This window comes from Seriola aureovittata, chromosome 1 (assembly GCF_021018895.1).
Source record: "Seriola aureovittata isolate HTS-2021-v1 ecotype China chromosome 1, ASM2101889v1, whole genome shotgun sequence".
NCBI lineage: Eukaryota > Metazoa > Chordata > Actinopteri > Carangiformes > Carangidae > Seriola > Seriola aureovittata.
Window position 1 is genome coordinate 9,661,368 of NC_079364.1, and position 18,743 is coordinate 9,680,110.

The following is an 18,743-nucleotide window of genomic DNA, read 5'->3' on the forward strand; positions in this document are numbered from 1 at the left end:
GTGTTCACTCCTTGTGAAACCACACCCACAACTATATTGGAAGGGTCCTAATTCCCCATGAGATACAGTCCCCCCTGAAGAGTCCTTATATTTATATCTGTTGTCAGAGCATTGCTGGAGAGCCTTGCTGGCTCATAAATCTGGTCATGCTTAGCAAGCACAAATTTCCCCCTCATTAGAGCTCCACACCCTGTGGAAGGACCTGAAATACACACCAGTGTCAAAGTCATGCCTATCAACCAGGAGTAGGACAACTCTCCTGGAGGCTTTGACATCTAAAACAGGTCTAATCTTAGTTGAATATGTAATTTAAATACAAAACTATTTTACAACTGAAGAGTCAATGGTCTCAGGTTAACACTTGAAGACAGTAGTAACTACCTTTGATAGAGTAAAATCTCATATTCTGAAAATCATTGAACAATGAATAACCAACTATGAAACTTAACTTAATGCCTTTCTTGTGGGTACTGGGCTACTTAAATGTGTTTATATATATATGTGTTTATATATATATATATATATATATATATGTGTTTATATATATATATATATATATATATATGTGTTTATATATATATATATATATATGTGTTTATATATATGTGTTTATATATATATATATATATATATGTGTTTATATATATATATATATATATATAATATATATATATATATATAATATATATATATAAACACATTTAAGTATTGTGAAAAAAAATTCACAGAAATGTGATGTCCACTTTGATTATCACACCCAGTCCTGGCTCTATCCTGCACCAATGTTGCCCTGTGGGTGGATACACCCCATCTTTGAAGCCCAAACTAGAGCCACAGGGAGGTCTGGTATAAAATAGGCTCAATCTGTCTCCCCCACTCCACCTCCCACACTAAGCCTTAGCCCTTCACTCAAGCTTCACTCTCTTCTCTCGGGGGAAACATGTATGTCAGAGACAGCAGGTGTGAAGTGAGATTAGAAAGCACTGGAAGAGGAGAAGGGGAGGGAGGATGATAATGGGAAGGGAGGTGAAGAAAAACACAAGGATAGTGTTGATGGTGTATGTGCCAATGTCTCACTTTGTATGCAAGCAAGTTATGTTTAAGTTAATTCTGTATGCTTGTGCATCAGCTGTGCACATGCACTGCTAATAGCTTTTGTTTCTCCTCAGAGAATGTCAGTCATCGGGCCCATATGATGGACAGCTTGGTTGCTGGCACCAGGACATGAAGAAAGCTCCCAGGCCATCCACTCCTCAGAGCAGCAATTATCTCCTAGCCTCAGCTCCACACCATGGGCCTGCATGAGAATGAGCCCAGGGCCATGCCTCAACGTCTGGCATTCTCTCTTTGGAGATGCAGACCACATACACATGCACATACAACACACAGAGTGATGGATGCACACCATAGCTCACACATTCAAAAGGAGGAAGGCAGACAGACTATAGGATACTGGTACTGTCCTCTAGTGTTATAGATTCTTGAAACTGACCTGCTGGAGCTGCTAAATGTATGAAAAATGGAGCATGTCAGCATAAGTTTAAAGTGGGAAGCCTGGGGCTAGAGCTGAAGCTACAGAAATTGACAGGTGAGGCCCTGTGGCCAAGAGCAACACCAGGTAGGCGTTTCTGCAGCAGCCTGAGGGTAAAATAAAGGCAAAATACCCACATCACATAAGTGTTGAGATACAAACTTAGAGTGGACTAATAAGTATTGTTATAATATCTAGTTGGTAACGTCCTCAGACTGTAGCAGCTTAACAAGCTGACTAGCTGAAGCCTGTGTGTGAATATGAAAAGCAGCGTGAAGTCCAACTTTTTCATGTTCAGTAACACATCAAAGAATGATCTTCTTGAAGAGAAAATTTTTAGATCATCTATTAAATTAATGAACAATATAATTATTATGTGATGGCACATTCACATTCAGAAAAAAACCTACATAAAAAGTGAGATAAATCTTGTTTGACTTGTTTGGCATGAACAGCAGGCACATATGGCACATATAAACAAACAGAAAACTAAAGTCAATATTAGTCTGTTTATTTGGTTGCCCACCCCATCACTTACATTGCTGTTTTGTGTCTGTGCCCAGAACAAACAGTATTTCAAGAGAATGCTTTTCAACCAGCTGAGGACGCTTGTACTTCCCGCCCCTTTTCCCCTGAGATAAAACAGCAAACATTTCACAGCTGCTCTATTTCTTCCAACTGATGGTGAACAGCAAAGTTCTCCAGCGCTGTCATTCTTCATATAACATGAATGAAAGCAGAGGTGTAAGAGGTGTGGGGTGTCATGGCAAAGTGACATTTCAACAAAACTTAATCACGGATGTACAGTTGACTCATACGCGTTTATGAAAAAAATCATAGTTTTGTTGGCTGAAACAGAGAGAATGGAGAAAGATTCATTACTGTTGTTTGTACACATCCAATTTCTAATGACCCACCTACTCACCATGAGTGTGCATTACGAAACGAAGAACTAAGGCATTTTTTTAAAAAACTGTAAAAGTAATGTCAACAATAATATCCATGACCAATACTGATATTTGAGAAGAATGTTACATCAGCCTATATTTTTTCCCATAGTAAGTAAGCATCTTTTAATTTGTTTTTTTTAAAAGAAGTGTCTAAGACATGTATTAAGTGGGATATGTTAAAAGGTAACAAAAACAAACTGCTCTCCAGTGGACTTGTATACTGGAATTTCTTTTTATTTATCAGCTGATGTATATGCTGATATATCTGTGATAAGCCAATACTGCTTGTTAACCTGGTCAATTTATCCATACAGCTTTAGTTTTAATTCAGGTATAAGGGATCTTAAACTGACCAAAATACCAAAATATAAATTTCTACAGACCAAACCATTGTAACTGGATAAAGTACAAGTGACTAATGATGTAAAAGGTTTATGTTTATTTTTATAACCATTAGCAGTCTGAAACATAAGCTATGTAACAATTATACAAAAAGTTAACATTCACTAATTACCAAAGTGACATGTTTTTAACAAAGAGCACTCTCAGCGGATAGCGACAGTCACGACTTGCCACTAAACAAACTTTTCCTCGGGGACACGTAAACAAAGCCACTACATTTGTTATGTAAATTTACCAGAGAACATATAGTACATATGTAGAAGGAGTGATTAGAGAGCCCCATGACTTTGCTGATAAACTGACGGTCAGTGAACTCATTTCACAAAATCAACTTCAACAGATGTGTGGAAGCTGCAATGTTTGTTTACAAAGTGCCAGTCCTGCTATTGTTTATGTAGGCTACCAGGTGACTTCTAGGAACAGACTGTTGGCAGAATAAATTAACTTTTCGCAACAAAGCAAAGACGTTAGGCTTTTTGTGTTAAGCTCATTAGCATAGGGTTGCACTGGGAAGATTAAAATGCTCAGCAGCTGTGCTGATTTGTCACAATAAGTGTAAGGCACAATAGACACAGCAGAGGTAAAGGCAAGAATTTGTGACCAACATCAACTACAGCAGAAAAAAAGAAAGAAAAAAAAACAGGTAATAAGAGGGAAACGGTATGTCTGTCTTTGTCAAACAAGGAAGCGCCTCAGGCCAGAATGAGCCCAAATTCCATTCTCTTTGTTTTTTCTTCCCCTTTCTTTTTGTCTCTACCAACTTTATTGTTGCTGCTGTGTACTGTGTAGACAGACCTGACAGAGAGATGACACTTAGCACACAGATACACACATAGCAACTCCTGCTTCTCTGTGTGCTCTGCTAATATTTACACTGCCAGGCTGAACACTGCCACTATTGAGTTTGGCCATTCAAAATAATGTTTGACTAGTATTAGAACAACAGTGAGGGAACACTGTCTGGGCAATAAGGCCACTACCCCTCAGGTTGCGGCCCAGATAGAAAGGGGAAGACTGCGAGTGTGGGCTGATGGCTCTCTTTTCCCACTAGTTAAACATTTAGTGAGTCAGTGTTTGTGTTGTTGGTTCTTCTTTGTTCTGGCCTTTTGTGTATGTGGAGGTGTGTGGATTGACTAATGTTTTCTGTGGATATAGTATCTGGCATTTCCTTTGTTTCTTATTCGTCATCAGCAAAACAAAGGCTAAAAAACAAACAATCAGATTTACATGTTATCTCAGGTGTTATTCATAGAGCTAGTCTACAAATGTAAAGACTTCCATCGTTTGTGAGGAAAACAGTTCATCCATTTAAAGAAAATCACATCAAATCAATCATCTAGTTGAGCGATCCAGCTGACTGGTAAAGTGAGGTTTAGTGGAACAACCTGATCTAATAGGAATTGCTTTGACTTCGTGAAACATTAGCCTGAGTTTGTGTTAGCTTAGGTTAAGTGTTTACAGTCTTTGATAGCCAGCAGACGGAGTTCACTGTCCATAGGTCTGTCATGATCATCACTAGAGCAGGCCATAAAACCTTACAAACAGGTTAATCAGTGTCTACTGCTTAAGTGTAAAGCCAACACAGTGTGTCCCTGCAGTGTCCTTGCTCTAAAACAAAGAAACCTGCTCATTTTCAATACCCTCCTCATATTATATACTGAGAGCAAAAATGGGTAAAGAAAGGCTGACTGAAAAATGCAGCTAATATACAGGCATATCAAAGGAATACGACGCTGTGGTTTTAATATAGATGTGAGAGCAACAGGGGTGGGGGGTGGGGCGGGACAGGTACACAATATCAGCTACCAAAGTCAGCAACTTTCATGGTTAGTACTGCCATCTCCTGGTGATAGACATTTAGTAATTATCAGAATTTAAACACAATATATCAAAAATGATGGGTTTATTTTTCCTTACTGATTTGTGGGGTTTTAGCAAACAAATATCTATACGATTTGGCTTAAGTAAGGATGTGTTTTTTAAACGTACACACGATTAATAAATAGGAGTAAAGAGATTTAAATTTCTCCCAGTGTAAAACTAAAGCACAGGTTTCTTTGAAGTAGTGAAGTGAATAGAGGAGCTCAGCTTTGACCATAGTTACATTTCTAAAAAACATATTGGATTTGCTGATAGTGTATCTATACCTTTCCTGATTACTACTAAAAATTGCAACTGACAAAATAACTGGTGACATTACTGATTTCATTTTCTAAATCTGAACTTTATATTCCTGTGAACCGAAAATAAATGCATACAATCAAAATTTAATTTAATATTTGGCTATATGTTGCAGGTGCAAACAAATTCAAATGTCAAATATTAATTATTTGTATGTAAGCACTAAAAGCAGTTGAGCTAACAGTTGAAAAGTAAGATCTTAAAGCAGGTAGGTGAAGTGACAGCTGATAAGCCATGAAAGTAAGTGCAATGCCAGATGATGGCTAAGCTTCTCCACTCCAGCACCCCTCACATGTTTTTGATGTAATTTAGATTTGGACAGCGACGGACCAATGCAGTGGCTTCCCTGCAATGATAACTGGCTGCTTTTTGAAGTGTTCAGGGTCACTACCCTTTGATGTAACTTCTGATTCTATTTGTTTTCTTTAAGGTATCTTTGGCTTGTTCAGGCGTACAACTTTCAGTCTCATTTCACTGACTCTTCAGCAGTGAGATCCTCCTGGACCTTTCATGTAGCCCTCTTCCACTAAGGAGCCCCCTTTCACTGAGTTAACAGCAGATGGTCTTGGTTAACATAGATTTACCTTGCTCCTGAGGGTCAGCTTGTATCTGTTTGGCAGGTGACTGAGGTGCCATCTCTCGTATTTGAGTCCTGACTTTTGTTTTTTCTTGCTGCAACACACTGAAAACAAAGCATCACAAAACATCACAAAAAGATTTGGTTTTGTGGAAACATGAACATAGAGTTCCCTGGTGATGAACGTCTAGCCATGATAATGTCCCTGATTGATTATAATCATCTGCAGTGATTTCCAATCAACATATTTCTATCAGCTCCAGAGAGGTGTCAGTAACACTGATGACAGTCATTTTCCAAGTGAAACAGGGAATTATGTAAAAAGTTCAAGGATGCACATTTTCATCTGTTGTGCAGAGTAGTGCAGAGATGTGCAAAATGTCTGATAAAGAGGAAGTCTACTTGAGAAACTGTCATCAAATATGTACTGCTCTACCTACTGAAATCCTCTGCATCAACCTTTAAGGTGTTTGCGAAGGCTTCTGCCAGATAAAACCTGGTCAGTAACAACAATGTCACTGCTCAATGTCACTTCCTCATTTTAGCTGATGCAATTATTCCTCCAGCTTGGTACACAGAATGACAGTTAACATTTTATTGATGGAAGAGTCCTTTTTTAAGACAATGCCACCACACCACCTTACTGTTTTCAATCAATGACTCCCAATAAAATGTTAGACAAATATTAGCTTTGGCAGGATATGACAGCCTATCAGAACGGTGAAAGTCATTGGCCATATTAAATGGTTTATGGATTCAACTACTGAATAGAAAAAAACTGGACAAAGACAAAGGGCACAGCAGGCAAGTGGAGGTGTTAGGGAGGGTGGAGCACACTGTTCACTGTGTTAAGTGTTTCAGCAAATAAAAAGGTAAAACAGGGCAAACATGGGCAAGTTAGGTTGGAAAACCTTGCATCCGTATACAGTCTGATAGTAGGTTTCTTTCAAAAACATATTACAGCAGTTAAAATTTTTTACAAGTAGGATTTTGTTGTTATAGCTCTGGCTGTCTTCACCACCACTACTGTCCTCACAAAGTAATGACTGGGTTCAACCTGGCCCTACTGTAGTCCGGAGAGGACTCATTTCATAAGTCATTTTGTGTGCATCAGGGTTTTTGTGATAAGGGAGTACTGCCAACATTAGAGGTGCATTCACTTTCAGTTTTACCAAACAAAGTGGTGGCTACTCTGGCAAAACTGTCGCCTTGTTTACCATTAGTTTGATCCAAGTTTTCAGTAATTACATTAAATTTTAGCACTGATTTAGCTTTTAAATCAAAAGTCAAGTTGTTATATACCATATTATTGCTCAGAGGAGGCATAAAGGAGAGAATCACAATTCCATGACATGAGAGCAGATGGTTTGTGCTCAGAGTGGCAGTCTTCTCCATTCCCCTCTGAATATATGGAATGTGGATGGGCGCCTTTGAATAAAGTACCTTGCATAACTCAGTGATAAAAGACCAAAGTAATTCCTCCTCACAGAGATCTTGTGATCTTGCTAGAGTGTTTGTAAGAGTCTTAAGTATCTGAAATACAATGGTAGTTATTTCTGTAGCTTTCACTGAGATAAGCACTATCATCATCTCTAGTAAAATATTTTTTCAAGTCAATTGTAAAAGTTATATTAGAAAACGTAGCATCCGACATGAAAGCTATGTCGCTGTCAATACCTAATAATAAGGGTTATTGTGTGATCTCCACTAAACACATTCAAAGTGACAATGTCAGTTTAGTTCAAAGGAGCTTCTCTAAAACACACTCTACAAAGAAAAAATAAAATAAAATATGGTATGCTATTTTTTGTAACCACTGTGAGCTCAGTTGAAAAGGAAAGCAATTATGTCTCTTTTGAAAAGCCACTTGGACAGCTCTTGTGGCAGCCTGTGAGTAGCCCCACTCATACATGACTCATTTCTACTCATTTTCATCCAGCGACCGAAAATGCACCACACTCTACTGCTCCTGCCAACTTTTGGTGCAATTATACCCCAGACCCTCCACACACTTATCTTCTCCATCTGAGGTCAACTCGGGCCCTAATAACCACATGTTTTTGGTATCTAGCGCCTTGAAATAGTCTAGTGCATTTCAACAGAACAAAATAACAGTGTTCTTACTGGGGGTCAAAACTGCAGCATATAAAAACTATGATGGTCAAACTGGTCAAAGGAAATCTCAGTCTCATTGATGTATGCCACGCCAGTCCCTTTGAATGATGTAGAATTAGAAACATGTCAAAACAGCTGGATCTATGCTGAAATTAATTAGGGTGCAACATAAACTTGTAGTTTTACTTCTGCCTTAAGCCCATCCTCAGAAGTAAAACAATATTTTCAATTCAATTTTTTTATTTTTTAATAATGCAGGCCTGAATGCACTTGTCCCCAAGCCCAAATTTAAGGTCCCAATGGAGAGCAAAACTGACAAAATGATGTACCAGGAAGTAAGCTATGGAGGATTTGAAAGCAAGACTTTGGAAGCACCACAAACCCTGCCAAGCGGAGTGAGAAATACCTAAGTCAAAACATCAATCTATAAGACTGTCAACGTAGATGTCAAGTCAAGTTCACTTATACAGTATGTACAATGAATCAAAATAGCAGTCCATCCCATTTTCACTGTGGTCCTTTTCCCCAGCATTTGTGAGCTGGCAACAGTGTCTCTTGTCTATTGCTACTCTTGTACTGTAAAGTCAAAGTTTGTACTGGAAAGTGAAGTTTAAAACAGCAGATTATATAGATTTGTCAGTTTGAGTATTTGCACAGCTGTAGTTTGGTTGATCAAACACTGACATATTTTCCAAGGAAACACAGCGTGCACATACAGATACAGTGTCTCTTTTGCCTCGTCCTACATGACACTGACAGTTAATAAGGGCAAAGGTGCGGTGGGCCTTTATTTGCAGCCGTTTCTAAGAGCAGAGTTAAACATTAATATCAGCGATATACACCTAGGTGTCATTTATTTGGTGCAGACCTCTACAGCAGTGTTATCTTGGCCAAACGACTTATGATCCTATCTCACACTCTGAGACAGACCAGCCTTAAAGATGGATAAGAGATTTATAATACCAACATGAGGGTATTTATTAGGACTGTTTAAAAAAAAAAAAGAAAGAAAGAAGGGGGAATTACCAATTAAACAAATGGCATAGCTCTTCACAAGCACAGGAGCAAAAGCAAACAAAAACTACTGGTACTGCCCATGCTGCAGTTCTGTTTGTCACACTAGCACTTGACTAATTCCTCTTGAATCTTAGCTAGTCAAGGCCTTCCCAGCTTTCCGACCTTGTGCATATCGGCTTAGCTTTTATTATCTTAAAGACGGGGAACACGATTTGCCTTTGTGAAATGATAAATAAGTGACTTATTCTACGATTACAGCGATGCTGGCACGTTTTATTAGCCTTTTTCACTGACATAAGCCACATCAAATGCTCTGAAACACAAATAACATTGAGCTGTTTTTAGTGGCTATAGCTATGCTCCTTGAAGATAAGAAAATGGTTGAAATGTCAGAGTAATTTGATGAGTGTAATAAAACTTAATTCAGTGCGTTGCAGTACTGTCAGTACATCACAGCAGTAAAGAGTGTCTGACAATGTGCCTTGTATTTCATTCAGTTTTTTTACTTTTAGCAAGATCCACTCTAGCTTAAGTTCTGCAATGCTTTGGCTTTCACAGTTAGAGATAAACCAAATGTTGATGATTGATGCCATATCCACAATGAGTTGGCTTAACTTGCAAACAAAAATGTTCCTCTCTCTTTCAGCCAACCATTTACACAATAAATTATTTTTTTCCCCCATTCAAGAAAACTGAATGTCTAATGATCAGTCGTGACAGGCTGTATCTGATGGTGATCACAAATAACAGGGAGAACAAAGTTTTTCTAAAATAATGACCTAATGACCTCACGTTAAGGGGGCAGCTCTATGCCGGTCCCAACCCTCAGCGTTTGTCTATCTCACAATACAGATGTCAGACAACTTTGTGAGCATAAAATTGTTACTTGATCCATGGTCACAGTGCAGAGGCACATTAATTATTGTTAATGTCACAAAGTTTGAAATGTTCAATCAATTAACCTTCCAATCATTGCCATGTAGCATGTTAGCTATGTTAGCTTCTTTCTGATTTTATTGGCCAGTGCGAGGGTTCAAGATAATTATGGCAAACTGAGACCCCCCCACACACACACACACAGACACACAGACACACACACACACACTTATACTACCTCTCATCTGACAAACTACAGGTTTCTTTTTTCACCGTCTGTTGTTCATTTTATTTTTCATAATTAGTGAAGCAGAGACTCCTGTCGCCATTACTGTTGTCTTTATGTGTGTATGTGTGTGTGATGTGTGTGTGTCTCTCATATGTTCACCATTCTTAGTGTACCTTTTCATTAAATCAAATATGTTGTGTAATTACATGGTGCCATTATCACAGCAATTAAAAATGATTAAAACAACAAACATTCGGTCAGCTTTGACAACCAAAAGCTGGTGGCTAGCTGCCAGCCTGGCATCTATTTCTAAACACTACTTTTGGGCCCTGGAATATTAAGCACAAAGCCTTTAGACATTTTCTCAATATCAGGAAAAAACAGGAATATGACAAGTAATCTCACTATATTGCTTGTTTCCACAAAGCACCTTTTCCTGGATGTGTGTCTCAATCCTATTTTACCAAGGGACTAAACTAGAACAAGACTGAACAGTAGTACATGGAGCAATGGCTGCTAGTGCTAAGTGACAAAAGTAGAAATTGTAGAAGCTAGTGCTGTGTGCACAAGTGATGCAGATGGTTAATTAGCATTAACAATGTCAGTAGATGTAAAATAAATAAATAAATAAATAAATAAAATTATAATAATAATAATAATAATAATAATCAGGACATGCTTTCTTAATTATTTTGTAGTGATGTATGGGCTCCACGACAGCATAGTTAAAACCTCACAACATACAAGCAAATGGAGAATAGGAGTTTAAAACAAGGAAGATAAAGGGAGTAGGAGAGCAATAGACATCCATGCATGGTAGACCTTAATGAGTGTGGGTGGATGGAGATCAGTCTCAACACTGTCATCACAAAGACCACAGCCAGTAAAAAGTCAGCCTGGGATTCACAGCGCCTCAGCAAAACCACACCATTGACAGCTGCAGAAACTAAAGGCTTTGCCAGGAAGGAACACAAGGAAAACATCCATCCCACTTTGGCTGAAAGTGTTTATCCCTCAACAATGCCTTCCAATATTTTTTGTGGATGCAAAAACCCAGAGCTTTCATTGTTCTTGGCAGCGACCTTCATATTCTGGTTGGTGCTGACGAGGAACTGGCTTAACGGCAATCACTCGCAAATGTATTTATCTTTTATAGCTCATGATTGCAACTGTCTTCCACCAGGCTTACGCCAGGGAGTGTGATTTAAGGCCCTTTTGGGACAATTAATTTTACTTCCATGTTATCCGTTTGCACATTAATATAATGACAGGCGACAAATTAAAGGAAAAACCAACATAGTGTCTACGTGAAGTGTTGGGCCACCAGAACAGCAGCAATGTGCCTTGATATTGATTCTACAAGTCTCTGAACTCTACTGGAGGGATGAACACCATTCTTCCAAAAGACTCCAAAGTTGGTCCAAAATCTCACATAGATTTTGAGATCTAGTGACTGTAAAGGCAATAGCATATGAATCACAAACTTTTCATACTCCTCCTGGCAGACTACTCCCATCAGGATAGAAATGTTTCATCATAGGGGAATCACTCAAAACAACTTTGCATTGATCTGCAGTGGCCCTTCTAAAAACCATGCCACAGCATAACAGAACCACCGGATCCCGTCACTGTATGGGTCAAACAGGCCTGTACCCTTCTCCTGGTGTACGCCACACATGCACTCACCCACGTATCAAGAATATGGTGGATGACTCATCTGATATGACTTTTTTCCACATCTCTGGAGTGCCTGTGGTTTTTACACCATTGAACTCTCAAAGATGCATTCATCATCAAACGTGCATTCATCAATTTTTGACATTATTTATTAACGTCTTTCCCATGATCTAAATGCAGATGTCACTCTAGTCACTGTATAATTGCAAAAACTAGCCAGGTGAGAAGTATTTGTAACTGAAGCTCCTGCCATCTCTGCCCCAACAATGAAACCTCTTTCAAAATCACTTCTCTTTTCCTCTTGATACAAAACCAGAATCAACTGGGCCTGCTCAGCATTTTTAAACATGCCACAGAGCATGATTGGATGTTAATTGCTTAATTGTACTATGCAGTGCACCTGTGTGGAAGCATCTTCATTCATTATGTTTCTCCACTCATTTATCCAGGTTTTTCCTTTAATTTGTCCCTCGTTAGTGGTTGGAAAAGGGTAAAAACCTAGGTGACCCAGTACATTACAATGAGCTATTTTAAAAGTTGGTGTGCTTTTGAGGCAGGGAATCATTACCCAAAGACAGAGCAATAGGATGACAAATGAGGCCTCCAAGTGAAACAAAGCCAGATTAGCAAATTTCTCTCCTCTGAATGTAAATGCAGAGGGCATCTCTCTGTGTGGAAAAAGGATAAGGCCTTCTATAATCTATTTATAGTATTTGTTTGTATTATGTTTGTGCTGTGGCAGATAACTTAGCTCTGCTCAGCAGTAGCATTCCTGAATTGGATTTTGTACAGTCAAATTCAAAAGTTATGTATATGGTATTATGACTGCACCACAAGCGGATGCATTTTAGAGCAGCTTCTATTTCACAATATTACCAATATGGTAGTGTATAAACCACAGCACATTCAGTAATGGAGGAATACGGCTACAGCAGGGTTATGCATGAATTGAAAGATGCAAAATATTGTCTCAGCTTATCTCCCTTGTTTTGCTCTAAGCTTCAGCTGCCAGTCTCACTGCCAGTAGAGAAAGGTGAAAGAGAAAATACTGTGGAAAATTTGAAAACTATTTTTAAGTGAAAACTAAAAAGTTGCATTAAAAGAAGGTACTGTGTTGAGTTGGAATTGGAAAAGTGCTTGGGCTGGGACTGATGACGTTTTACAAGTCCACATGAACACAAGTACAGACAGGAATACAGATTGAGAAAGGCCTAATGGTTACCATGGAGGTTTAGCATTTTAGCACGCTAACATTTGCAAATCAGCACTAAACATAAACTCCAGCTGAGGCTCATGGAATTGTCATTAGTTTTACAGGTATTTGGTCATAAACCTAAGTGTTGGACAAATAGAAATTTTGACATGATGGTGGCGCTACATGAAACAATTCATCCAGTAGTTGCCAAGACATTTCACTCAAAACAAATGTCAATCTCAATCATGGGAACCATGAATGTCTGTACAAAATTTGGTGCCAGTCCATCATGCAGATGATGATACTTAACTGGACATGTGAAACTTTGACCTCATGGTGCTGCTGATCGCAAAGGTTAGGGGAACAACAAAGAAATTAGGGCGACATGGATGTCTACAACAAATTTAATTTCAATCCATTTGTTGGCACTGAGATATCTGAGTTACTCCCAGACAGTTGTAGCTCTGACATAGTTAGATGTAGTGCAAGAACTGTGCTCTGGGCAACAGACGATGTGCAGCTAATGCACTTTGCTAATGTATTATTTAGAAAGTGGCCTCGCTAATTGAGTTTTAATGTCAGTGGTCGCTCTCCCACATGTGTTTGACCGAGCACAGGGGAAAGTTTAGATCTTGATATATTACAGCTAGCCACTGGTGGCAGCTCCAAAAGGTCACGGGCAATGCTGGTTCAACCACCACGACCTCAAGTGTTTTTAAAGGAAACCTGCCTATCAACAATTTAGACATTATTAATGAAGCTCTCCGCTTGATAAAACAAAGCATTTTAAATCAAAAGAGCTTTCACTGTTCCTATTTATAGCCATGTTTGTCTCGGCAAACAATAGGTCGCCTCATAGATAGTGCAGGCATCAAGCTGACATGAGGGCTTCAAACAGAGAGGTGATAATCCACATACCGGACAAATACATATTCAAATGCTACTAAAATCACTCCAGGTGTACATGTGAAGTTAATTAAGAGAAATGCTGATATAATGTCACTGAGAGAATCAAATGAAAATGGCAAAAATATCAGTAAAGCTTCTGCAGAGCTAGAAGGAAACTGGTAAATATTTGCAAGTTGAACTGAATCTAAGTTGAGAAATGGTACAAGGTTTGTAAGTTGGAATTTGAATATGCTCCCTGAATAAACAAGGAGAAATTTGCATTTTAAACAGCAACACATTATGTGCTGCAGCTTTGTGGAAATCATTAGTAACACACTTCCTTGCAATTACTTTGCAAGTTCACCCTACATGTTGCCTATGATAGGAAGGCAAAGAGAGAAGCTCTAGTCTTTATGAGAATCACTCACCCAGAGCACAAGATAAAGCAGAGCAATAACTTATTTCAAAAAATCCCAACTGGCTAATTAACATTGTGAATTCAACCAGAAAGTCAGTATTCCTCTGACGAGTTTAATTGCATTGATGTGTGAGCCACAATTTAACGGCTCAAACAGAGAGCTGCTTTGGCTCTCATAAAATGACGGTATTTCCTCACCTCAAAGACTGTAACTAGATTTTTTTTTTTCTTTGTAGCATAATCAAGTTTAGCTTTACCTGAGCTCATTTGATGATTTAATAGACTTAAATGAGTTTTCCTCCCAAGGTTAATTATGAAGCACTAAATTAAATTTGCCACTGTGCTGATTGCTTATTTATAAAAATGTCTTCAGTTCTACTCTGAGGTAATGTGATTATTGGATTGGACTGAATACCAGCCAAATCGTGTTGTGTGCTTAAGCTTGCTGATGAGTTCGAAGGGTCACTGAAAATGAATAATCCTCGTAGGCTTCAACAACCTGTGCTTGTAGATCAGACAAAACTTTTGGTCTTACCACTACATCATAAACTTGTGATTTTAACCTTTACATAAGAAAAAGGTTTCACAGAAATACTTCAGTCTAAATATTATTCAGTACAAAAAGTTCAGTCACTGTTCAAATCGTATATAGCTTGTCTCTGGAACAGACCATTCAATATCAATATCATAGCTTAGCAACTTTAACTTGGCATAGCAGCGCTGCCAAACTTTGAATTGCTTCATTTGTTGAAATGCATGAGGCTGTAATCAGAGCAATACTACACATGTCAAGAGTTTGGAGGGTGTCTCTTTTATTGTCTTTTCAAAACCAAAAACAGGAGATGTTGTGGGATGATGACAACATTATGTTAAAAGTGACCTGTTCAAGACTAGTACATTCACTGTGTATGGAGGCTGGTCCCGGACACAATTAGAGTCAGTAGCTCCATACTGCTCTTTAAGATTTAGGAAGGCTTGAACAAACGAATAGTGTGGCAACCCCAGCCACACAATCTGAGATAGTGTTAAATTCGTAAAACTCATCATCTTTTAGTTCTCATTGTGTCGACTTTATGCCTCTACCAGAATATCATATATGAAGCCCTTAAGTACATATTTAAAGAGCCTTTTACAGGGTTCTAAATTGAGTCAGCTAAAAACATTAGAAAGACATCTTGAGACAGTGGTTCAAACCAATTTATGGAGCTAATGTTAAAAAAAAGAAATCTGCCAGCAACAGTTGTCATTTCAACCAGTTATAAGCAGCCTAGTCATTTATGTCTACCTCAGTGTGAAATCAACGACTCATTGCTTCAAAAATTTAATTTGGAGTAGTGAATGTGCAACTGTTATCACTTTGAACGCATGCGCCATACAGGAATGTACAGCTTAACAAGCATAGCAACAGTAACTAAGGGGAAAGGCCATAGTGAACAGTTAATTAGACGCTTTAAAAGAAAAACAAAAATAACCAAATAAGCCAAATTAGCAAAGTGTGTATCACCAAGGACAATAGATGATGCAGAAACCAGAGCATTCACTCTTTGGTAAAAGCTTGTCTAAAATTGGATTTTAATCTTACTACTCACCCTTTCCATCCCTTTAACCAGCATCTTCTCTTTCTGCCAAACAGTGCTCTCTCTCTCTCTCTCTCTCTCTCTCTCTGTGTGACGGGCTTTTTTATATCTTGTAGTTTTACCCCTAACATTGTACAGCACTGCTCAGAAAGGCCAACGGGCTGCAGAGAACAAGTGATTATATTATGGAGCAGCTCATCAAACACTACATGGTCAAAAAGCAGAGTACTTGATATCATAGACAAGTGAGTTTAATGGGTGCCAGTGCTTGACCTTCTCCACAGGGCCTCCATGTTAGTCACTCTCCAGCAATTCCAAATTGAAACAGAGCCACAGTAACTACCGAATATGTGCAGAGAGAGGAAAAAGAGAAAGCAAGTGTGAGAGAGGAAACACTTTGGCAAGATATTTCAGCCCCTCCCTCCCTCCCTTAGGGTCTCTTTTCTCACTCTATCCCTGGTATAGCTGACTGACTCGGGACCTGGTGTCCCAAAGGGGTGATGGTGTGACTGTCTCCGAGTATTTCACAGTGCAGTGTTTGTGGGTACAAGGAGGGACTGCAGACCACCTCACTCAGGCTCTTTCTTTTTTTTTTTTTTTTTTTTTTGAAGGCTCCATCAACCGTAGCGAGCTCCTGCTCTGAGGCTTTTCGCTATCAGGGGCATGGGTGTTGCTGGAGATTGGGCTTTGATGTTCACAGTGACAGCGCATCAGAGCAAAGCAGCAGGTGAAAATAATCTGTCTTCCACTCTGTGATTTATGGATGTAATTCCTCTGGTTTGACACCAGTTGCAGTAGCATCTTTAGAGCAATCTGTGAGGGATAATAGACTTTGGAGGAGGACCAGAGAAATGAAAATGTTCAAGTGTATACCTTGTGGTTTTTTTTTGGTTTTTTTGACAGTTTAGCATGCAACACTGCAAAGAAAATAAGTAATGTTTGAGGCCTAATGAAATTGGTAAAATATAACTATCTCAATCATATCATCTCACTATTGGTTTAGAACCAGTAAAACTGAACCTCCATCCACTGCTCATCTTCACAGTAACCCGCCCCACTCTGAACGACCTGCGATTGCCCTCATCCCTCTTATGGCTACCCTGACATTCATAAGTAAATCTATTGACAATTACAATTATGGAGAGTGATTGAGCCCATCCCTCAAGTTCCAGCGCCTGCCCCTGAAACATGCAGCAGGTTCTGTAAATGGAACAATTAAGATAATTGACTGTACAAGCCCCATTAACAAAGCCTGCTTGCAGCTCGGAGCTGTGATTAGATTAATTCTCATAATGGAAAAGCCCTTGTTCCTCCATTGTTCTCCATTTGTCCTCTTTCATTCCAGGTGCCAGTCATCTCCTGTGAGTAGGATTTCATGTTAGACTGGGACCACGATGACAGTGAAGGACAGGAGAGTCAATATAAAGGTGACAAGGAGAGGCACAGAAGATGCTCATTGTCAAATCTAATGTCCCTTGACCAAAAAAGTTTTTTTTTTGTTTTTTTTTTCCACAATTCAAACACTCAAATAGTCAAAAATAAGGCTTTCAACAACAAGAACAACAAGAACAGCCCCTTACAATGAGAGCAATCACATGAAATAGGAAAATAGGCATGATAAGACTTAATGGATACAAAAAAAGATCTCTTCCAACCCTTGCCTGTTATGTTTACATCTCATTATTGAGAAGGAAAAGGAGCACTAATGCAAAAGTGGAAACCATACTCTGAAGTTATGGAGGCAGGAATATCAAGTTCCTGTTTGGCAAGGATATAAACACTTCAAAAGGTTTCCCTCCACTACCACACTGAGATGGACGTCTTGGTTGGATTGGACACAAGACTCATTTCACTAAAGTTCTATTTAGCATAAAGCTATCCTGCCTAAAAAGCACACTAAAATAGACTGATGCTGCATTTTTGACGAGCGTAACTTAAAGACTGTGCTGGTTAATTTATCTAAAAAGGTGACATATCGTGGAAAAGGCTTTTGATTGTGTTGTGTGTTTTTTATAAACTCTGAGTCTATAAGTGTTTTAGTTGCAGTGTGAAGGCTAACAGTGAACTAGCAGAGAGTGTGAGTGGGTGAGCAAGACTGAGGGAGCAGCGGTGTGGCTCCTGTCAAGGTGGACAGAGATGTGCTTATTGGCGCAGCGCTGGGTGAGAAGTATAAACAGTGAGTGTAGCTGTAGATGTATATCATGATCCGTCCTTCAGGCAAAGCAGCATTCCTGAATTTTGTGTCGATACATTTTGCTGGTATGTCATTTTCTGCCAGACAACCCCAATGCTGACACATACACAAACGAGGTATGAAGCCATTGACAGGCGACCAATAGAAACATACTGTTACCTTGATTAAAATTACGCATTTCTCTAGGTTTGCAAATTGATGGACAGATTTGGGATAATGTAAATACAAAACTCAACCAAACATATAACAGTCATTTTTTGATACTCAATGCGGAAAATTGACATATATCTAAGTTACAAGCACTACACCCACACACCGTCTATGGGACTGTGTGAGTTAGGCCACACACAACATTTACATAGTAGTCCTATAGTCCTATCACCTTTGTACAACACTGCCTCTTTAGGCCTGGCACACACCACTCTTATGGAGGGCTATGGAGCACAGAGGTTGGGACTGAAGCTTACATTTTCCTCTTCTTCAGATGTTATTCTACAGAACACCAGGCTCTCTTTCCTGCGGTCAGTGCCTGTCCAACTCATTCAAGAATGATATGCATTCCTCAGCCACTTATAACTAGCCGCACTCCGACAGCTCAGAGCCAAGCGGGGGCAGGTTGCACTGCCAAAGGCAAGATGGCTAGTAGAGTGGCTGTACTAATCGGACACTGGTTTAGCTAAAATAATGATAAAAAAAGCCATATAAGACACAATACCACAGTAGCAAATTATAAAACATATTACTTGGCAGAGAGTCAAGTACATTTTTCGTCTTTCAGAGGAAACAGGAGTACACAGCTGCTTCAGGTTTGTCCAATTTCTAACCATCTGCAGTAAGAGCCCCTTCATGATTTCTGTAACAGAAGACAAACCAAATACCTTCTGAGTCAACACAACCCTGATCCCTCCTGCAGTTG

At 39.1% G+C, this 18,743-nt stretch overlaps 1 long non-coding RNA gene across 1 annotated transcript in view; it reads right to left on the reverse strand.

Annotated features, from left to right (window-relative positions):
- Positions 1-18,743, reverse strand: part of LOC130174379 (uncharacterized) — a 128,268-nt gene that overhangs the window by 102,314 nt on the left and 7,211 nt on the right. The window contains exon 3 of the long non-coding RNA XR_008828590.1: positions 5,649-5,746. This is a non-coding gene — a long non-coding RNA (uncharacterized LOC130174379). The remainder of the gene's footprint in view (positions 1-5,648; positions 5,747-18,743) is intronic.